This window comes from Agelaius phoeniceus, chromosome 5, assembly GCF_051311805.1.
Source record: "Agelaius phoeniceus isolate bAgePho1 chromosome 5, bAgePho1.hap1, whole genome shotgun sequence".
NCBI classification, from domain to species: Eukaryota; Metazoa; Chordata; class Aves; order Passeriformes; family Icteridae; genus Agelaius; species Agelaius phoeniceus.
Window position 1 is genome coordinate 30939983 of NC_135269.1, and position 13742 is coordinate 30953724.

At 38.7% G+C, this 13742-nt stretch overlaps 1 long non-coding RNA gene across 22 annotated transcripts in view; it reads right to left on the reverse strand.

The window, feature by feature from the left end:
• Nucleotides 1-13742, reverse strand: part of LOC143694134 (uncharacterized) — a 211466-nt gene that overhangs the window by 106224 nt on the left and 91500 nt on the right. For 15 of the 22 annotated variants that reach the window (XR_013182390.1, XR_013182376.1, XR_013182388.1 and 12 more), the window contains 2 exons: nt 8608-8707; nt 5445-5668 (listed from right to left, as the gene is read on the reverse strand). The exons of 1 other annotated variant lie outside the window; for it this stretch is intronic. This is a non-coding gene — a long non-coding RNA (uncharacterized LOC143694134). Of the gene's footprint in view, nt 1-1992; nt 3984-5444; nt 5669-8607; nt 8708-13742 lie in introns of those variants that run through there. 6 more of the 22 variants (XR_013182386.1, XR_013182384.1, XR_013182387.1 and 3 more) reach the window with 2 other exon arrangements.

Genomic DNA, 13742 nt, shown 5'->3' on the forward strand with positions numbered 1-13742 from the left:
TGAAATATGTAAAGTAAAGCCTAACCTGATGATTTATAAGAGAATTATTAGGTTAGCAGATGGTTCTATATAATTTCCAATCTTCTCTGAAACAATGAAAATGTGCTTGTGTTCCACAAGGAGCAGACGTAAAAATCCGTAACACAACAAAACTGAAGATGCAGAGGCCATACATTCAAGAGATATCTAGGAGAAATACTAACCATATAAAGTTTTTCCTAAAATAATTATCTAGTTCTATTCCACTAGTTGAAATACGAAAATGCTCATCAAAATGAGGAGATGTAGATCATCCTTTGGACCTACCATAGCTAGGCAAAGAAAAAAGGTAGAAAATAATCTTTTTCTGTCTTTTCACTGTTCCAAAATATCTATTTATCTATGTGACCTGAAGATCACTTACAACAAGAAAATTATGCTTTTACATTAAATATATGTATGAAAATTCTTGGCTCTCCTTCATGCTGTTCATGGAGGACAGATCAGGTTATAAAAATGAAACAGCAGTGAAAAATAATGCTTATCACTCTATAAATGTTGAGTAAATCCCAGTAAATCGACAATATTGTAAAAAGAATATACATCTTACATGTACAGAACTAAACAACTTCTGTAATTTTCTTTTGCTTGAAACAGCTTTAAACGTGAAGGAAGAAGAAATCAAACAAAGCAAGAAATCACAGAGAGGAGTTGCCATATGTTATCCTTACTATTCTGGTAGGTGTTTAACAACAATGAAGCATCTGCTGGTCAGTTCCATGAGCATCATTTCAGAATGGAAGGACAGATTGAGAAAATTCTCATAATCTCACACATTAAAACAGACCAGGAAATATAAATTTCTCTCTGAGACTCAATCAACTCTTCATCTACTTCTCCTACACTCAGTATAGCCACGTGTTATGGTATGTGTTTGTATGAGCATCTCTACATGTCCTCACAGTCACAGTACTATGCAACAGAACCTTACCATGCTTTGGAGAGCAACAAAATTTGGAATTTCAAGTATTGTGTAGCCCAGATACAAAAACAAATATATGTCATTAAAATTACTCAAAAAATATATGGGCTAACAAATATAAGTCATTAAAATTCACCATAAAAATAATTGTGAATTACTTAAAAATATAAACAATTCAGGAAAAATTTTTGCAGAAAATATTTTTCTATTCACATAAAATTCAACATGTACAGTTCCTTTGTTTCTTCTCCTTTTCATTTTTTCAGATGATTTCAGATTTTTCCTTCTCTAATGGCAGACATTTAATTTGAAATGTAATAAGACCTCTTCAAATCTAAAGTCATAAAACTGAAAATAGCATTTTCACACCTAGACACATTTTTATAGTAAGAGCTATTTGCCTTCTCACATCTTTAGGTGAGATTGACTTTACACAGTACTCTGAAGACTATACATTTGTCCTGAAAATATTGATTGATTTCAGTGTCCTGAAAACAGTAACTAATCAAGAAGACTGTCTTTGAATTTGAAAAAGTTTTTTAGAATGCTTTTGTGTGTAGAAGTTCAGTAGAGAGTAATAAAGATGACATATTTATATAACTTAAAAAGCTGTGAAGACTGATATAGTGGGGAGTGGGAGACTGATATAGATGGGAAAGAAAAGTACAGTGCTCTTTTATGATAGAAATGTAAATTAATTAAGACTTTTGACAGCAATACCTGCTAATAGTGGGGCAGTTAGAAATAGCAGCTCCTTGTAATAATGGTATTTTGTATGTGGTATCCCAAGTACAAGAAAGAATAAACTCACTGAAGAAAAAACTGGTAATTTCTTTCTGATGTACTTAACAGTTTAGATCCTTTCTTCTTGCATTATGTTATGGTTGAGTGACTGTCATTTAGTTTTCATCAACTCTAAACTTCACCAACCAAATACCTTGTTATTTAAAATTCTAAAACTCAGCTTATAAATCTTGAACATTTTCAAATTATTCTGGTGGTATGACAAAAATTTAAATGTTTTGGATGTTGCAGAAAGAAAAAAATTTGAAATCTGGTGCTTTTGGAAAATATTTAGTAAATTGAAGCCTTTTTTTTCCTAGATGCTAAAAGTATCTGATTAATGTTCTCAAACCACGTTGTACCTCCTCTTGTGCTCATGCAGAGGTAGGACTTGGTTGCTTTGACAGGTATATATTTTTAGAAAACATTTCCCAGGCCAAAACTTTTGCCTATTTCTCTCCTTTCTCATGAGAACATTAGAATTCCTTTTGCTTTTCATTGACTGACTCATGAACCTTAACAAAGGATGGGGAAAATCAGATCTTTTAAATGAACTTAGAAAGATCTTGTCCATGGCTTCCCTATTAATGCAGACCATCACCAGATCACATTTAACTCTTTCTAATCTTATCTAGTGCCTACAGTGTCTTGTGGGGTGACTAAACTACTACAGATATCCTCATCTTTGTAAACGAGTCTCTTTCTTATACCCAGGAATATGACTCCAGGGCTCATCGCTGCTCGGATCGCTGGTAAATACATAGTTCTGTGACAGAGTGCAGCAGTGAGAGGCAGAGCCTCCTTCAGGGCTTGAACTGTGCAGCTAGTTAGGTAGAGTTCAGAAGACCTTGTTGTTAAAAACAGTCCCAGTTCATAGCCAAGCCATTCACATCCAGTTGGTGTGAGGATGGTTCTTCCTCTCACTATCCCTGTCATCTTTCAAGCTTTCAAATTCAAACCAAGAGGTCTTGCTCTGTCTCCATGCTCCAAAGCTCAAACCTAATCTGAGCATTCAGAGTCAGCACACTGGAGAGCTTTGAATGGGCTGGAGATACCTCTAAACAAGGCTTGCTGCCATTGTATTTAAGGGTCTAAGACTCTTGGAGCTAAAAAACATGCAATTGAAGAAAACTAGTAGAAATATTTCCCCTGCAAAAAGCTGCAAATTCAGTTTTCTTCAGGAATATGCAGTTCTGTCAGAGTTTGACCAAAATAAGGCATTCTAGGAGAAGATCTGACATATTCACACACCTCTCTGCTTCTCCCTGCCTGCTCCACCAAGTGCCCCAGCTATGGGCCACAGACTTCTATGGATGCCCTGGCATATTTTCCCCAAATTGCCCATCTGATACCTACTGCAAAAGTGAGAGTTCCAAAGTTTCCTGCTCCTCACTCCCCCTCTAAAATGTCTCTGAGAGTTGGCTAAGCCCACAGTTCCTCTAGCTAGTTGCTGCTTTCTCAACCAGTCGTGCCCCTACCCCACCCCAGTTGAGGCTGGAGAAACACCCAGACCAAATAAATGATCTATCTGTGCTGGATAAAAGTCTTCATTTAGGAAAGCCTGAATTCAACTTTTGGACGCTTAGTTCCCTTGAAAATATTGTCTTATACAGAATATATTTCCTAAATCAAAATGAGTGGAGAAGTTAAATTATATTCTTTTTCCTGACCACTTGCAGTTTGGTCTCCGTTGCTAACCTAGAGGGAGGACTAGCTTGGTGATTCATACCAGGAAAATAACTCTTTAAAGTACATTTTGTACTGAAAAGAATTAGGATAACCTTTAATTTATAGTATGAATCACCAAAAAACATATTTCACAGCTAGTGCATCATACTTCCCCTGTGTGGCCCCCTGGATGGGAGGGGTGCCTTGTGCCTGCCTCTGTCAGTAGGGCCCTTATCTATGATGTCACATTGTCACTGCTGTGCTTGCCCTGGGATTGACCCCTCCTCTCATCTGACAGCACCAAGCTCTGCCACATGGCAGAAAAAGGCTGTCAAACTTGCTCCAGGCCACTGAGGAGGAGGAAATGCCCTGGTCATCTGCCACCTTGGAGGTGTTTCCATCTGTGTAGTGAGGTGAAATGTCTGCACAGGCAGGGACAGGCAGGAGCCATGCCTGGCTGCTGGCAGCCTTCACCAGGGAGAAGGAAATCCTTGTTCAGGCCTTGGGTTGGCAGCTTCCTCTGCCTTCATAACTCCAATGGGCTTTACACACATCCAAAGATAGGTGACAGCTGAAAAATAAAAGGATGTGAAGATCATGGATCCACAAGCTGGCACCTAAAAACTGGAGTTCATGGTGCTTTTACTCCCTTGTGGATCTAACCCTGAGGGATCACTGATCACCACACCTGTTACAACAGCTGCTGTTGGCTATATCCAGTTTCCAGAAGTCCTTGGAAGCCTCTGGAGTGTTTTGAGAAGCAAAGGGTGACATGGGCTCCTTTGTGGAAGTCCCCTGCAGCTGGCAGGTTATGTCATCACTGTGCATGCCTGCATGCAGTGAGACTGCACCAGCCCTGCACTTAAAGGACCCCTGCGGGGGGGACTCATTTTACCAGCCTGGGAAGGGAGGATAATTCTCCCTAGATCTGCTCAGCACACTTGTCAATCCACAAATGTGTATAAATGATTTTTTTTCCCCCAGTTATATCTTTCCCTGGGATTTTTTTCTCTAACAAGCAGAAAGCATCCCTGCTGTGCCTCGCTATTCTTTCCATGCAGGGTTACCACGCATCTAATTACCAGCAACTCTCTTTATTCTTGTCTAGATTTAGCTGCATCAGCACTGCTGAATTTTTATACTAATGACATCACTGAAGAGCTCATTTTTGTTGATTTTAAAATCTTGTAAATTGAGGTAAAATATGATTGATAAATAGGGAAAAGCCTTAATTAAAAAATATTGTAGCTTCATTAGGTAATCTGTTGCAATGCATCCTAACTCCCCTATAACACAAAGCAAGAGCTGAGCCAGCATTCTGATTTATAAGGGCATAAAACACTTGCCCAGTTCTACTTGCTTGATGCATTCAGTCTTGTACTCACTAGTCCTGTAGTTTTATCCTACTTGCCTGGCAGCTGCACCATGTTAAAGGGTTACACGACATGTGTGGGGAAAAAACAAGTTAGAAACATGAGTTGTCCATCCTTTCAGGGTTCAAGAATTTAATTCATTACAGGATGCACACAAGAGGTGAGGATCTACAGTGTCACTGATGTATTTATTGATTCACCTATTACTTATTTGTTCCTACAATTTTGAGGCAGTTTTTAATACATTTTGGGTTTTTTATTTGCTTTTAGAGAGACTAAACAATCAAACTTTAACATTTCCAAAGTCCTCCAATCCCCACGCAGCACAGTGGCAGGATGGCCACTGTGTCTCCTGACACAAAGTAAGACAAATGCTGCAGTTATCAAAACCAGAGCAAATCAATTGGCTGTTTATGTGTTCCTGTTCCCTCTTCGCAGTAGCCAGACTAGCATCCTGCAGAGATAACTGCTTTCTACAAGCCGTTGGGAAGTCATTCTTCAGTTATAGTAAGTTAGAAAAGGCCAAAAATGTAAATTAAATTGTCCTTTTATTGCCAACATTCCAAACTAAGTGAAGTTTAACAGCACTGAGACACACCCGCTGTTATCTGCAATTTCAGACAAAAAACTAGCAATTCTGGAACAGAGAAATAATTTACCTCAATCTTCCATGAGTCCTGGATTCTCTCCCAGAAGAAGTGTTCTAGCTAAACCATTAGGGGTCCAGATAAAACCTTGAGGTTGTTTCCCCTATGGACAGTGTATCATGCTCCTTGCAAAACATCTGCATACTTCCCTCAAAATATTTTGGTGATGTTTGTTTGCAACAGTTGAGCTGTAGTAGGAGTGAACATGCTCGAGGTCATGCAGGGGTCCAAAAGAGCTGAAAAGGCAGAAGAATAGTGCATGAATAAGCAGCTGGAATATGATCAACATCTAAGTTTGACACAATTTAGGGACTGCTGATTGATGGTATTTATAGGGGTTCTACCTGCAAGAATATACATAGAAAAAATTTTAATTACTAAATTTGCTCTTCATAAAAATTCATCAAGTCTGTCATGCTGTGGTAGAATTTTGTTCTGTTCAGTTCCTCAGTGAGATATCAAAGGCTTATTTGTGAACAAGATAGGAAACTTAAGCGGCCAGGGTCTAAGCCGATAATTCTACCATGGATTCGAATAACCTTAAGGTAACATTCATCTGTGTCTACTTGACAGCACTTCCTTTGAATCCACTGCAACAGCAAGAATTAACCATAATGGGTGCCTGCCATGCCAGGGGGCTGATAAAGGCTGAGCTGAAGAGCAGAGCCAGACATGAAGTTGATTCCGAGTAATCCAAATGGCACTTAGCGTCCTGTGAATAGGTACTTCCACAAAAAAAATTCACTGACACCAATTCACCTTACACCCTTACAAAGGTGTCTAGTATTGTCACTGCAACTGTGGCAAAAGCAGAAACTCTCCAACACTAACAATTTTTTAGTGTTAGAGAATCAAGGCATTACTTTATTTTGGCCACAAGGTTATTCTGGCCAGGATGTACAATAGAAATAATTTCCTCCATGCATGCTCAGGCTGTGAAGTGAAAATCATTCCATCACACATAATTCTTTACCAGACTTTTCACATGTTTATATGGACAAAACCCAAATAAATTCCTGTTGATTGATCTTAAATTACCTAATTTTTAGTATTTGATCTCCTATTTGTTATTGAGACCTTTGCCTTCAATGCTAATTTGGTCCTCATTCTTTGGTTCTCTTATCAGTCTTTTCCCAAACCAGGTGTCTCCGACCACTCCAGAGGGTGGTGTTGGGGGATAATGCCCATTCATGGTTCATGGTTCATGGTTGTTATCTCCCGTGGATCTCCTGGCTACTCCCAATCTCTGTAGATGTTAAACTTATCAGACCTGGCCCAGTGAAGATTCTCAGGAAGAACTTCAATTCTCTTTCCCCCTGGGCGAAGGCGAACAAAAACCCTGACAAAAATTACAAAGAAAATTTGAGATTTTATCATTTCCAGCAGTACCATGAGTAACCCATCAGGCTATCCTGCCTGTCTCTAGCAATGCAGAGCTCTGCCGGCCCTGTGTTTATGTCTGTCAGCCTACTGCACACACGACATTGCAAATAATAATTAGTGATGAGGAGTGGGCAGCAGAACTAAGCCTAAAAGGTCATAAAGCTCCTATGGAACACCAGGGTGTCCCTTTGACAGAGACACCAAATTGAGAAATTACATGACTAAGGCTGCCTGATCAACTTTAATTCAGTTTTTTTTATATGTATATCCATGTGTATATGGAGATCAACTCCTAAATTATGTTACTTTTTCTAGTCCTCTTACTTCTCCATGCTCCCAATTCATCTCTAACTGCTGAGTCCTGCTGTTTTCTCTCTCCCCACACTCTTCCTTCTTCCTTATGCCTAGCATCTCACTGAGCTATGGTAGGCATCTGCAGTACCTGCATTTACACAGGGAGCATAATTTTCTGGCAGTTTAGTGGATTTTCAGCATGTAGCTGCAGATGGCATGGGGGAGGAATAAGGGCTTGTTCATTAAAGTCTCCATAGTCTCTACTGAGCAGACAAAATTTATTCCAAAACCTTCCAGCTTGGCAAGATAGCTGAAAGTAGATTCTTGATACAAAGGCTTCCTGCTACCCCTTAGCTAGTACTTGCCTCACATACAGGAAACCTAATGCTGCTGAGAATCTTTCGAGCATGGGCTGAACAACCTGCCTTCCTCCAGACATACCCCTTTTTGGAAGCATCTGAATAGAAATAAAAATAAAACTGCCTATGGCATTTTTGAACATAAATATGACAAGCTATTACTATTCTTAAGTGAGTACCAGAAATTGGACCTTTCTGGAAGTATCACACAAAATTCAATTATAATTGTGCTACCAGACAAGTCTCTAAGAATGCAAGTTAGTATTTTACATTGAGAGCCACAAAACTACATTGTCTGATATACTCATATGTCCTATTTAAATAAATTTCATATTAAGCAAACCTAATATTAAAATTTCTTTTTGTTAAGGTCTGAAATGGGCATACAGTAGTGTATGGGGAACTAAGCATCCAAGTACTGAATTATCTGCATTATAGCAATGCATATGTAGCTAGAGGGGCTGATCATGAAGGAAATGGCAGTCTAGCTGACTGACATCTTCCACTCAGTTCTCTGAGAGCAGGAGAGACAGTAATATAAAAATTGATACAAGATAAAAATAAAGGTTCTAGACCTATATCCATCAAGGACCTGGTTTGGAACTGGGCTGACACAATAGGACCACACCTATGTGTACTTAAAAGTAAAGTTTGGTCCTTCGTATGTAACGTGAATAATAATTTTTCTTGCCAGGTAATGAACTGCTTTAAATAATGAAGAGTGTTTTATATAACATTTGCTGGGAAACAGTCAGTATTTTGTTCTCTCCCCAAACCCTCAGTCCCATGTCCCTGCCCCAGAACAAATGCTTGTGTCTCAAGTCAGCAATCCAAGCATATTTTTCTGCTAATATTTGTCTTTATCTGAGAAAAAGGCTGCACCTTTGCCACTGGATCCCCTGTCACACGTGGCCTTTTTTGTCTAATTAAAGACCTACATGTCCCATCCATATGTTCATCCTCTCAGGTCTTAGATCCTGCTACCAACTTCTTTCTTGCTACTCTTTTCCCACAAATATAGTTTGAGTCTACTGTTTTAACCATGTCAGCTCTCTTTTCTGCATCACCTCCTTTTGCTCAGTCCCAGCAGCTGTCACTTACCAGTGTTCACTGCTAATGTCCCAGGTAGCTTATCCTACCTTATCTATAGCTGTTCATTCATCAGCTTTTATCTTCAGCCAGCCCAACTTTCAGCTTCTTAGATGACAGCAATGGTGCAGTTAGTTAGATCCCATATAACTGCAGGGCAAAATTTTTCCAAAGGAAAAATAAAAGGCATAAGAAAGACAAAGAAAAGTAGATTGGTTCCTTACGCCCTTGCAACAGAATCTCTGTTCTCAACTATACATTTTTAATTAATACAGTTGTTCTTTAACTACCTCTTAATTGTTCAACAGCCTGTTAAACTACCTGTACTTTCCAGTGTCAGTAAGAGCTTTGATGAGCATTTCACTGAAAGACCCTCTTGATGGCTTTCCAGCATTTATACTATTATAATAGACCAGAGCAATATACGGGATCCCTTGTTCCAGTCTGAGCAAAATGCACACCTTAGAAATACAACAATATTCGCTGTCTTGCCACTAAATTCAACATACAAGCATTTAGGAGTATTATAAAACAAGTGCTTCTTTCTACACATTAAAATTGAATTTAGGTCAAGATTTCTGCCAATCTTTAAAAGGCACAGTCCTGTTTCACATAGCCCCAACACCTGATTTTAAGGAATCATTCCAAGCTCTTTCTAAACTCGAATATCTTTCTCTTTGTAGACTGGTATGATTCATGCTTCTCCATTGTTATGGTCTTCTTTCTCTGGGATGTGCTTACTGAAATGCTGAGTTAGATTCTCAGCAGCAGTAAATGTACATTGCTTTACTAACTTTCAAGGTGTCAGGCTAAAATATGCAAGATGAGTGTAAGGGGCCCAGGTTTCAATTTTATCCCATCATAGGAAAAACAGATATCAACGTTTCTCTCCTTGGTACTTCTAGGCCACAGTAATGACAACTTCTGATTTTCAACCTCGTTTGATTTCTACAAAATATTCTTATCACATAAATATTAATTGTCTTTGCAAACAGGAAGATACCTGTTTATGCTGAGTACATACTATCACTGAAATACTTCCTAGGCCTGGGTTTTTCCCTCTGAACCAGATGCAATTCCTTTTCAGTGATTTAATTGCTTCCTTTCCATTTAATTACTTTGAAGATTAACTGCAGTCAAGTGTATTCCAATAATAGGCTCATCTACAAAGAACAGGAAGCTTTCCCTGTGGTAGAGGGAATTCACCACTTCCGACTGCAGCTCAGCTATTTAGCTATCAGGTTTCCCTTTACCCCTGGGCTTTATGTGTCACCTTGTCTGTTTGAGCATAAGGAAATGTCATGGGATGAACTGCTTATTCTTGAATTCACATACAGAGCTCCTGGCAGGAAATAGAAAAATCCTTCTTCTCCTGGGAGCAACAGATACAAATATCCCAGGCCCAAGTATTAAATTATTAATTATATGTCATTAATGTTAATGACATCTAGAAGACTTTCCATCAATAAATTTCTTGGGGAAGAAAAAGAGTTAAAACCAGACAGCTTTTTATTTATGAATAATATTATCTGGGCAAAGATACTTTCTTGGACCCAACATGCATATTGCAAAGTGATTGATTCAATCTACCTTTCATTGGAACCACTTCATTTCAAAGCTGGGACTGAGATTGTTGCTTTCTGTATGTAAAAATGGCACATCATAGGAATTTGTTTTCCTCTTTTTATGTGAAGACTGAGTATTATTTTGAGGCAATTTGTGGTTTTGGGATTAAGGGATTTACAATATTTTTCTAACTTCAGATTACACCTAAATCCATCAGAAATTTTATGCTGAGCTAGAGCACTGTGACTGTGAGCTCCCTATTCCTGACTGACCCCTTGCAAGAACCGAATACAACACACACAGCACCACAACCTCTTGCACATCTGTTAATTAGAAGGGGAAAAGGACCAGGGAACATTCACAAACAGAATGGAAGAAATTTGCATGTAAAAGAGGCACTCTAACCCCTTCCCTATTCTCTAGCACAATGCTCCCTAGTATATGTGCCAAGAGAGGTAAATTGAAAGTGTTCTCTAGCTAATGCTAAAGCAAGTTATGCTACATTGGGTTAAGTAATTTTTTTCTGACAATGCTTGGCATATATTCTTAGTCAAGAGTGCTTTTCATCCAAAAGTAGTTGTACACAAAATATTTTTCTGCCTCTCAAATTCTAAGAACATTTCTGTTTATAAATGAAAGGTTTATGACTCACTAAATAACCTACATCAAGGGAACATTTTTGTTTTATTTTCTTTTTTTTTTTAATTGAAACTCAACCAAAGCAATTTAGTCTCCAATTTATTCTTATTGGTAGAAAAACTACCCATCTTAAATTCAGTAAAACTGCAAATGAGTTTTCAGATGCTTCCATTTAATCAAATTTTGGAGGCGATTTTTGTTGTCTCCTTTAATCATAGATTTTGTTTCTGTATTTCCTTTTCCACTGCTTGTGGTAGGTGAAAGGAGACTTCTCTTTGTCCTACCCAGAAGACATGCTGCCTGTTTATTACAATGTACAGCAATACAGTCATCGAAAATACAGATATGTATTGGAAATAGGAAGGGATGCATCTAGGTTCTTTCTGTGTGCTACAGCTGGCAGATTAAACAGTTTTATATAAGAAGGTGGAGAGGTGGCAGGGGAAAAACTCGGCCTGCTTTCCCCAGCAAAAGATTTCTTTTGCAATTAATCTGAAGGAGTGGGATGCTCATCTGCCAGTCTCGCCCAAAAGCTTCTCGAGCTCTGACTTGGGAAAGGAAGGTTTACCCACAAATGTGACTTTGAACAGCCAGTGCACACAGCTCCTGAGGCCGCTCTCAGGGCTAAATCCACGCCGTAGATCCAAAATGAAAATGTGTAGCCACAGCTCTCTCCATAGAGAGCAGCAGGCATGACTTTCCCAGGCATTTTCCTGGGGAAGGCTGTGCGAAGATCAGAGAACAGAATGAGAAACAATTCTTATCTCCTCCACTTGCTGTACCTGTTGTTGTGCACATGTGGAATGTGTTATGGAAATTCGTTTACCAAGGGATGATTTCTTAATTGGACAGTGGTGATGGTGTTTCAATTGATTGACCAATTGGATCCGTCTGTATCAGACTGTCTGTGAGGGTGATGAGTTTCTTAATAGAATAATACAGCATAGCATAGCATAGTATATAATATAAGGTATAGCATAGCATAGTGATGGATCAGCCTTCTGGAATAATGGAGTCAGTGATAATTATTACCCATCTGGGGGCCTGCAACAATAAAAATGTACCAGGTATTTACCCAAGCAGAGGAAGCTAGATGAATGCTAGACCATTCCACAAGCACATGGATTTGGGCTAGCCAGAGCCAATATCACCTCCTGGAGACCCTCCAGGCTAAACCAAGGCCAGGTAGGAAATACAGAAGGAAGCAAAGAGTGTTATTATGGGAAATAGAGGAAAAGAGAAAGCACTGAGGTTGATTCATTTAGGAACAGAAGTGAGGTGTTAAGTGTATTTTGACAAGGTGGTATAGACAGTTTGAGGGTAATTAAGTTTATTGTAGTGCTGGGAAGTTTGCAGTCTGATAATAATCCTGGGAAGTCCTTAATGCATTTTGATATATACCTGACTAGCATACCTTCTCCTGTGAGTTTAGAGACAGTAAAAATGCAAAAGTCCTGACTGAGGAAGAGTTTAGATAAGGACCCGCTGAGGGAAATGCTGCAGCATGAGTTTGCCCTGTGTTAGACACATGGGACCTAAATGAGGAAAAATTTTCTGGACATCTCAGTTTTGGAGAAGACTCAAACAGGTAGCATGCCCTGTGGGGTTCTTGAGAACCTGCCTCCTTGCCCAAGTGAAAGATGTGGAAAAAGGTTCCACTGCAACCTTAGTATAAATTTGGTTTGAAAGATGATCAAGTCCAAGACAGAAGCTCATGATTTTGTTAGTCCTTGACCCCACAGGACTAGGATGTTTAGGGAGAGCTACACTGCAGACAGAGAGCAGAGTGGGATTATTATGCCTCTAAATGTCTCTAAAGCCATCAGAGTCACTTGTGCTCTTTCCAATCTAATGGAGGTAAAACCTCTGCCAATTCTTAGCCAACAGCTTTACAGTTACACATAGCTATAAAAACTGGTCTTCATACATACTTTTTTTTACTTCTGTTTTACTCCAAGTGTATTCCTGTTCTTTAGCCACCATATTTGGGTACTACACAAATAATTAGAATAAATGTAAAAAAAACAATAGTTCACACACAGTGCGAATGGCTGTGCTCATGGAAAAACACTTAGAAGAATCAAGAATTAGCAGTGATCAGCAGTGGCTGCTACCAGGTCTATCTCATTTATACCAAAGGAGAGTTTCTGAATGCAATTGTAATAACATGTAAGTGTCCAGTCTTACTGAAGTGATGCACTAATGCCCAATACTGACTCATTAGATAAGTAAAATTCAGATTTACAGTAATGTACAAATGACAAAATAGTCCTTGTTTTATCTGCTATGCTGTGTCCTTCCAGCAGAACCAAAAACACAAACCAATTTGATTCATCACAATGCTCTAGAGATTCACAATAGCAATGTTATTTCTGAAAAAACTATAACTTTTCATTAGAGACTTCCAGTGACAGTGGATCTAGTCTTCCCAATCTAGCAAGTGTTCCCAGTGTGCTCAGTTAATTTTATAATTAGAAAACATTTCTAATAACTTTCATCTTGTGTGGGTCAATTTAACTCTTTCTTCTTTTCCCATTCTTTGTGGATACACACAAAAGTATTGTTTCCTTTTGTACCAAGAGGAATGGCTTAATATTGTTAAAATTTCTTGCCTAAATGTCTCTCTGTCTTTCTTAGGCTTGATATTACCCACTCTTCCAATCTTACTTCTTTGTGGCTTCTATTACTGATAGAAACCAACTTCTCATCTTGCATGCATCTTGTGGGATATATTTCTGGTTTTTACACTATGAGCCGAATATTCGTCTTTCCAAAAGAATCTGACATTGTTGATTCAGACCCAATATGTAATCCACTAAAGTCTTGACATCTTTTGAAGACCTTACTTTCTGATATTTACCATCATAATGAATTTGTGTAACAGATGTTTTCTTTATTATCTTGCCCTTTCTCCTAATCTTGCCCCCATTCCTGTTCTGCCTTGAGTTACATACAATGTTTCCAGTCCATGTCTGCAGAC